General features: G+C 38.0%; 1 protein-coding gene across 1 annotated transcript in view; it reads left to right on the top strand.

Annotated features, from left to right (window-relative positions):
- IL12RB2 (interleukin 12 receptor, beta 2) overlaps window positions 1-9,256 on the top strand; it is a 92,555-nt gene that overhangs the window by 55,045 nt on the left and 28,254 nt on the right. The window lies entirely within an intron of this gene.

Below are 9,256 nucleotides of genomic sequence, written 5' to 3' on the forward strand. Positions count from 1 at the left end.
AGTTCAAGACCAGCCTGGCCAACATGGTGAAACCCTGTCTCCACTAAAAATACAAAAATCAGCTTGGCATGGTGGCAGGTGCCTGTAATCCCAGCTACTTGGGAGGCTGATGCAAGAGAATTGCTTGAACCTGGGAGGCAGAGGTTGCAGTGAGTCGAAATCATGCCACTGCACTCCCCCCTGGGTAACAAAGTTAGACTCCGTCTCAAAAAAGAAAAGAAAAGAAAAAAAAGAAACCATGCAAGCAAGAAGAGAGTAAAATATTTAAAGTATTGAGAGAAAAAAGCCCACCAACCTAGCAGTCTATACCCTGTGAAATTATCCTTCAAAAGTGAAGGAGAAATAAGGACTTCCCAGATAAAGATTGAATAAATTTGTTGCCAGTAGACCTGCCTAGCAAAAAAATGTGAATTTGTCAAAGAGAAGGAAAATTAGATAAGTCAGAAACTTGGAACTATATAGAAAAAGGAAGAACATCAAAGAAGAAATAAGTGAAGGTAAAATACAAACTTTAATTACTCTTTTTTTTTTTTCTTGTGACAGAGTCTCGCTCTGTCACCATGCTGGAGTGCAGTGGCATGATCTTGGCTCACTGCAACTTCCAACTCCCTGGTTCAAGCAATTCTCCTGCCTCAGCCTCCCAAGTAGCTGGGATTACAGGTACGTGCCACCATACCCAGCTAATTTTTGTATATTTAGTAGAAACGGGGGTTTCACTATGTTGGCCAGGGTGGTTTCAATCTCCTGACCTTGTGATCCACCCGCCTCGGCTTCCCAAAGTGCTGGGATTACAGGCGTGAGCCACTGCACCCAGCCAATTATTCTTACTCTTTGTTTTTTTTTTTTTTCGAGACGGAGTTTCCTTCTTGTTGCCCAGGCTGGAGTTCAATGGCGTGATCTCAGCTCACCACAACCTCTGCCTTCCAGGTTCAAGTGATTCTCCTGCCTCAGCCTCTCTAGCAACCGGGATTACAGGCATGTGCCACCACGCCCAGCTAATTTTGTATTTTTAGTAGAGACGGGGTTTCTCCATGTTGGTCAGGCTGGTCTCAAACTCCCAACTTCAGGTTGGCCAATTATTCTTATTCTTAATCGACCTAACAGCAGTTTATTCAAAACAACAATAGTAACAATGTATTTGATTACATATGTTTGTGTATTACAAATGCTTATGCATGCTTATATATAAGTGAAATGAATGATAGCAATGAATCCCAGCAAGGGATAAGAGGGAGGACTTTGGATTATTTTGCTATTTAAGGTATTTCTGCTACTCATGAAGCAGTATATTGTTATTTGAAAGTGTACTTGAATTAGTTGTAAATGTATATTGCAAACAGTAAAGCAAACACTAAAAACCATTTTAAAAGAAATATAACTGATATGCTAAAAAGGGGCAGAAAATGAAATCATATAAACTGATCAATTAAAACCACAAATGGCAAAAAAAGAATGACAAAACAAGGGATAGATGACAAAGGCAACAAATAGAAAATAGTAACACATGTAGTACACATTACTCCAACTCCATCAAGTTATTTTGAACATCACTGGACTAAAAACAGCAATTACAAAACAGTCAAAGTGGATAAAAAACAAGACTCAACTATAGTTGTCTATAAGAAACCAACTTTAAATATTTAGACATATAGACTGGCAGTGTGGCTCATGCCTGTAATCTCAGCACTTTGGAAGGCTAAGGCAGGCGGATCACTTGAGGTCAGGAGTTCAAGACCAGCCTGGCCAACATAGTGAAACTCTGTCTCTCCTAAAAATACAAAAATTAGCCGGGTGTGGTGGTGCACGCCTATCATCTCAGCTACTTGGGAGGATGAGGCAGGAGAATCGCTTAAACCCAGGGGGCGGAGGCTGCAGTGAGCTGAGATCACACCACTGCACTCCAGCCTGTGAGACAGAAGGAGACTCCGTCTCAAAATAAATACATACATTTTAAAATAGACACATATAGAGCAAATGTAAACAGATAGAGAAAGATATGCCATGTTAACATTAGCCAAAAAGCTGGAGTAGCTGTATTAATTTCAGACAGAACAGACTTCGAAGCAGAGAAAGTTATCAATGGTAACTGGGAGCATTACTTAATGATAAAGGAGTCTATTCTCAAAGAAAACATAACAATCTTTAATGTGTATGGACTTAACAACAATCAAAATGCATAAGCCAAAAACTGATAGAACTGCAAGGAGAAATAGATGAATCCACTATCATAGTCAGACTTCAAGACCACTGTGTCAGAAATGGACAGATCCTGCAGATAGGACAAAGACTGCAGACAGAAAATCATTAAAGACAAAGTTGAACTCAACAGCATCCTCAATCAACTAAACATAATTGACATCTGTAGCCAACTTCATCTAACACCAGCATAATACACATTCTTCTCATGCTTATATGGAACATTCACCAAGATAGACCATATTCTGGGCCATAAAATACACTTTAACAAATTTTAAAAAATAGGTATCATGTACTGTCTGCTCCCAGACCACAGGGGAAATAAACTAGAAATCAGTAACAGAAAGATAACTGGAAAATCCCAAAATAGAGATTAAACAACACACTTCTAAATAAAACATTGCTCAAAGAATAAGAGACCAATTTCTCAAGAGAAATTTTGAAATAGTTTGAACTAATTGAAAATAAAAATAAAACATCAAAATTTATGGAATGCAGCAAAATCAGTGCTTAGAGGAAAATTTATAACATTGAATGAATACATTAGAAAAGAAGAGAGGTGTAAAATCAATAATCTAAGCTTTTGCCTTAGGAAACTAAAAAAATAATGGATCAAATAACCCCAAAGTAAGCAAGTAGTAACAATAGTAATAATCAGAGCAGAAATAAATGAAATTCAAAACTGGAATAAAGAGATAATTAATGGAACCAAAAGCTGAATCTTTAAAAAGATCAATAAAATTTATAAAATTTCTAGCCAGGTTAACTAAAAAAAAGAGAGAAAGAGGATGAAAATTACCAATATCATAAATAAAAAGGGGCTCTCATCACTGATCCCATGGATATTAAAAGGATAATAATCAAATACTATGAACAACTCTGTGCCCACAAATTTGATAATCTAGATGAAATGGACCAATTCATAAAAGACACAATCTGCCAAAACTAACACAAGAGGAAATAGACAATTTGAATAGGTCTATACCTATTAACGAAATGGAATCAATAATGAATAACCTTCCAAAGCAGAAGGAACCAGCCTCAGATGAGTTCACTGGTGAATTCTACCATATATTTAAGGAAAAGAAATCATACTAATTATCTACAATCTCTTCCAGGAGATAAAGCCAGAGAAAACACTTCCAAACTCATTCTATTAGGCCAAATACCAAAATCAAAAATATTACAAAAAAAAAAAAAAAAGGCAGACCAGTATCTCACATGAACATAGATGTAAAAATCCTCAACAAAATATTAGCAAATCAAATACAACAATATATGAAAAAAAATTATCCTCCATGACCAGTGTAGTGGGATTTACTCCAGGTATGCAAAGCTGGTTCAATATTTAAAAATCAGTTAATGTGACTGAGCATGGTGGCTCATGCCTGTAATCCCAGCACCTTAGGGGGCCGAGGTGGGAGGATCGTGTGAGCCCAGGAGTTTGAGACCAGTCTGGGAAACATAGCAAGATCTTGTCACTCCTTTTTTTTTTAATTAAAAAAAAGAAAAAATCAAATAATGCAATTCATTATATAACAGGCTAAAGAAGAAAATCAGATGATCATATCAATAGATGCAGAAAAGGCATTTGACAAAAGCCAACATGCATTCATGATTAAAAACTTTTGGCAAACTAGGAAGAGAAGGGAATTTCATCTACCTGATAAAAAAAAATCTGCAAAAACCCTACAGTTAATATCATATTTAATGATGAGAAACTGGAAGCTTTTCCACTAAGATAAGGAACAAACCAAGGATGTCTCCTTTCATCCACTGTATTGGTGAAACAATAGACAAATAAATCAATGATATAGAATAGATAATCAAGAAATAGGCTCACATAATTGTATTCAAGTGATCTTTACAAATGAACAATGGTAATACAATGGAGCAAAGACAGTCTTTTCAGCAAATGGTGCTGGAACAACTGGACATTTATATGCAAAAATAAATGAATCATAGACCTTAACTCTTCACAATAAATTAACTCAAAGTGCATCATAGACTTAACTATAAAATGAAAAACTATATAACTTTCAGAAGATAACATAGGAGGAAATGTAGATGACACTGGGTATGGCAATGACTTTTTAGATACAAGACCAAGGACATGATCTATGAAAGAAAGAATTGGTATGCTGAACTTCATTAGAATTAAAAATGTCTGCTCTGTGAGAGACACTATCGAGAGAGTGAGAAGACACAGACTACAGAAAATACTTGCAAAAGACATACTTTATAAAGCACTGTTATCCAAAATATACAAAGAACACTTAAAATTTAACAATAAGAAAAGGGACAACCAATCAAAAATTAGCAAAAGATGCAACTGACACCTCACCAAAGAAGATGGCAAATAGGCATGTAAAATGATGACCAACATCATATGTTATTAGACAATTGCAAATTAAAGCAACAATGAGGTATCACTATACACCTACTAGAATGGCTAAAATCTAAAACATTGAGAACACAAAATGCTGGCAAGGATGTGGAGTAACAAAAACTCTCAGTCAATGCTAATGGGCATGCAAAATGGAAGAGCCACTTTGGAGAAATTGGCAGTTTCTTACAAAACCGAACATACTCTTACCATATGATCTAGCAATCACACTCTTTGGTATTTACCCAAATGGGCTCAAAACTTATATCCACACAAAAACCTGCACATGAATGTTTACATGGTTTTGTCTACAATTGCCAAAACTTGGGGAAAAAAAAACAAGATATTATTCAGTAGGTGAATAGATAAATAAATGTTGGTTCTTGTAGATAATTAAATATTACTTGGTGGTAAAAACAAACGAGTTCTCAAACCACGAAAAGATCTGGAGTACCCCTAAATGCATGTAACAAAGTGAAAGAAGCCAATCTGAAAAGGCTACATACCCGCTGGGCGCGGTGGCTCACGTCTGTAATCCCAGCACTTTGGGAGACTGAGACGGGCGGATCACGAGGTCAGGAGATCAAGACCATTCTGGCTAACACGGTGAAACCCCGTCTCTACTAAAAGTACAAAAAAACTAGCCGGGCGAGGTGGCGGGCGCCTGTAGTCCCAGCTACTTGGGAGGCTGAAGCAGGAGAATCGCTTGAACCCAGGAGGTGGAGGTTGCAGTGAGCCAATATCATGCCACTGCACTCCAGCCTGGGGGACAGAGCGAGACTCCGTTCCCCCCGCAAAAAAAAAAAAAAAAAAAAAGGCTACATACTGTATGATTCCAGATATATGATGTTGTGGAAAAGGCAGAACTATAGATAAAGGATTCAGTGGCTGCCAAGGGTGGAGGAAGGGAGAGATGAATACATGAAGCACAGAGGACTTTTAGGGCAGTGAAACCACTCTGTATGATACTATAATAGTGAATACATGTTATTATACATTTGCCTAATCCCATAGAATGTACAACATCAAGAATAAACCCTACTGTAAATGATGAACTTTGGTGAAAATGATGTGTCAATGTAGGTTCATCGATTGTAACAAATGTTCCACTTTGATACAGGATTTTGATATTAGGAGAGGCTGTGCATATGTAGGGACAGAGGTATATGGGATATCTCTATACCTTCTGCTCAATTCTGTTTAGAACCTAAAACTGTTTCTAAAAAGTAAAGTCTATTTTTCAAAAGTCTCAGTCAAAAAAGAAAACTACAGAATGATCAAGTAGGGTTGATCCCAAGAATACAAGGATGGGTCAATATCAGAAAAATGTATCCATGTAATTTATCACATTAGAACTGAAAGAGAGAGAAAAAAAGGATATGTTTTTACCAGATGTAAAAAAAAAAAAAGTTAAAAAACTTTAATAAATAAATGTATTTCATAAAAATAAAAACTCTGAAAACTATGAATAAAAGAAAACTTTTTAACATTTTAAAGACTTTCTACCAAAAACATGCAGCATACATGATCTCAAGGAAACGATATAGGCACGTTCTCTTGAAAACTTGCAATAAGATAGGAACCAAAAAAGGAAATAAGGAATTTAATTCAAAGATTGTAAAAAGGATATGTTTTAAGTGTGTTGCTAATAAAATTATTTACATGAAACATTCAGCAAGGGCAGTAGACAAATTATTAGTTTAGTAGGTTTGCCAGAATAACGCACACAGACTAGCAGTAGAAAAAGTAGTGGAAAATAAAATGCCATTTAAAGAGCAAACCAAAAGTATTGGCCAGGTGTGGTGGCTCATACCTGTAATCCCAGCACTTTGGGAGCCAAGGTGGATGGATCACTTGAGGTCGGGAGTTCAAGACCAGCCTGGCCAACATGGTGAAACCCTGTCTCATTGAAAATACAAAAATTAGCCAGGCGTGGTGGTGCATGCCTATAATCCCAGCTACAGGGGAGGCTGAGGCAGGACAATCGCTGGAATCCAGGAGGCAGAGGTTGCAGTGAGCCAAGATCACGCCACTGCACTCCAGCCTGAGTGACAGAGTGAGATGGTCTCAAAAAAAAAAAAAAAAAAAAAAAGGCCAGGCACAGTGGCTCATGGCTATAATCCTAGCATTTTGGGAGGCCGGGGCAGGTGGATCACCTGAGGTCAGGAGTTCAAGACCAGCTTGCTAAAATACAAAAATTAGACGGGCATGATGGCAGGTGCCTGTAATCCCAGCTACTCAGGAGGCTGAGGCAGGAGAATCGCTTGAACCCAGGAGACAGTAGTTCCAGTAAGCCGAGATCATGCCACTGCACTCCAGCCTGGACAGCTGAGCAAAACTCCGTCTCAAAAAAAACAAAAAAAAGCATAAAGGGTCTAGGAATTAACCTAACAAAGAACACATAGAAACTTTAAGGAGGAATTTTTAAAACTCCATTAAATGATATAGAAGATGACTCTGACAAACAGATGCTAAAAGCTATATGGAAGTATAAAGTTTCATGAATATCTAAGACCATTTTGAAAAAAAGAAGAGCACCGGGCATGGTGACTCATGCCTGTATTCCCAGCACTTTGAAAGGCTGAGGCAGACGGATCACTTGAGTCAGGAGTTGGAGACCAGCCTGGCCAACATGGTGAAACTCCATCTCTACTAAAAATACAAACAATTAGCCAGGCATGGTGGCACATGCTTGTAATCCCAGCTACTCAGGAGGCTGAGGCAGGAGAATAGCTTGAACCCCAGAGGCGGAGGTTGCAGTGAGCCAAGATTGCACCACTGCATGCCAACCTAGGCAACAGAGGGAGACTCTGTCTCAAAATAAATAAATAAATAAAATAAAGAAGAGCAAAAAGGAAAGGACTTCACTGACCAAATAGTCAGAAATTACAAAGCCTGGTAACATGAACACTATTTTCTGGTAAAGTGGTCAACCCAGACACAGACCCATGATTATATGAAACTTGGTATATGACAGGGATGAGAGCCAAATGTGATGACACAGGGAAAAATTGACTCACCAGGTGGAAAAATAGTAAAATTTATTCTCCCCCATTAAAAAAAACTCTTTTGTTGGATTTGAATTTAAAAACCTAAATGTGAAAGGTAAAACAAAACCAACAGGAGAAAAGGTAGTTGAGTATCTTCATGACCCTAGAATAGAAGGATGTCATAAATAAGACGTAAAGTACACAAGCCATGGATAGATTTATCAACATCAAAGTAGCTATATATGTGTCATTAAGTTATCAGAGAGTTGACAGGCTAGGGTAAGATACTGTTGAAAACTGGTAAGTTAAGACTAAAATCTAGAATACAAAAAGCTGTCTGCAAATCAGAGAGAATGCAGGAAACCCAATGGAAATGAGTGAAGTATATGAATTGGCAGTTCACAGAAGGAGAAAGTCAAATAACTAGTAATATATGAAAAGAAACTCAGCTTCATAAGAAATCAGAAAAATGGCGGGGTGCAATGGCCCACATCTGTAATCCCAGCACTTTGGGAGCCCGAGGCGGGTGGATCACCTGAGGTCAGGAGTTTGAAACCAGCCTGGCCAATATGGTGAAACCCCGTCTCTACTAAAAATACAAAATTAGTCGGGTGTGGTGGCACACACCTGTAGTCCCAGCTACTCGGGAGGCTGAGACAGGAGAATTGCTTGAACCTGGGAGGCGGAGGCCGCAGTGAGCTGAGATGGTGCCACTGCACTCCAGCCTGGGCAAGATAGAGCAAGACTCCATCTCAAAAAAAAAAAAAAATCAGAAAAATGAAAATAAAACCACAATTAAATACCACTTTATATATACCAGATTGATAAAAATTAGAAAATCAGAGAATACTCTGGTATATTGGTGGAGAAATGAAAGCCTGCATGCTTTTCTTGCTGGAATGTGAACTGGCTATTTTAGAGATGAATCTGGCAGTATTTTGTAAAACAATATGTGAATTTGCTCTATAATCAAGCAAGTCTATGCATATATATCCAGAAACACAGAAACATTCTTGCAAAGGCACACAAGAGAACATGCAAGAGAATATTCATTGCATCCTTGTTTGTGTTTGCAAACACTCCAAAAGAACTTCCTGCTTGTCACTCAATTATTGGACAAGTAAAGGGTTTAGGTAGCAGTCTGAAAAAATGAGTCGGATTTACATAATAGCAGCAGGATGTTTATGTCGCAGAAACATAATGTTGAGTGAAAAAAAGAAAAAGCATTAGATTTATCTCCCAATACATTTCATGAAAATTCAACACATATGCACAAAATAACACTAAATTTCAAGGACAGGAATTTGTCTAAATAAATATATGAAAGATGGATTAGAAAGATGCCTAATATATTCACAAAGATTAGGCACCTTTGAGGCCATAGAAATAGAAAAAGGAATGGAGCCAGGCATGTTGGCTCATGCCTGTAATCCAAGCACTTTGAGAGGTTGAGGCAGGAGGATCACTTGAGCCCAGGAGTTTGAGATCAGCCTGGGCAATGTAGCAAAACCTTGTCTCTGTCTAACCAAAAAAAAAAATTAGCTGTGTGTAGTGACATGCGCTTGTGATCCCAGCTACTCAGGAGGCTAAGGTGGGAGGATCACTTGAATCTGGGAGGTTGAGGCTGCAGTGATCTGTGCTTATGACACTGCACTCCAGCCTGGGTGACACAGCAAGACCCTGT

Source organism: Colobus angolensis, unplaced genomic scaffold (genome assembly GCF_000951035.1).
Source record: "Colobus angolensis palliatus isolate OR3802 unplaced genomic scaffold, Cang.pa_1.0 Scaffold158, whole genome shotgun sequence".
NCBI lineage: Eukaryota > Metazoa > Chordata > Mammalia > Primates > Cercopithecidae > Colobus > Colobus angolensis.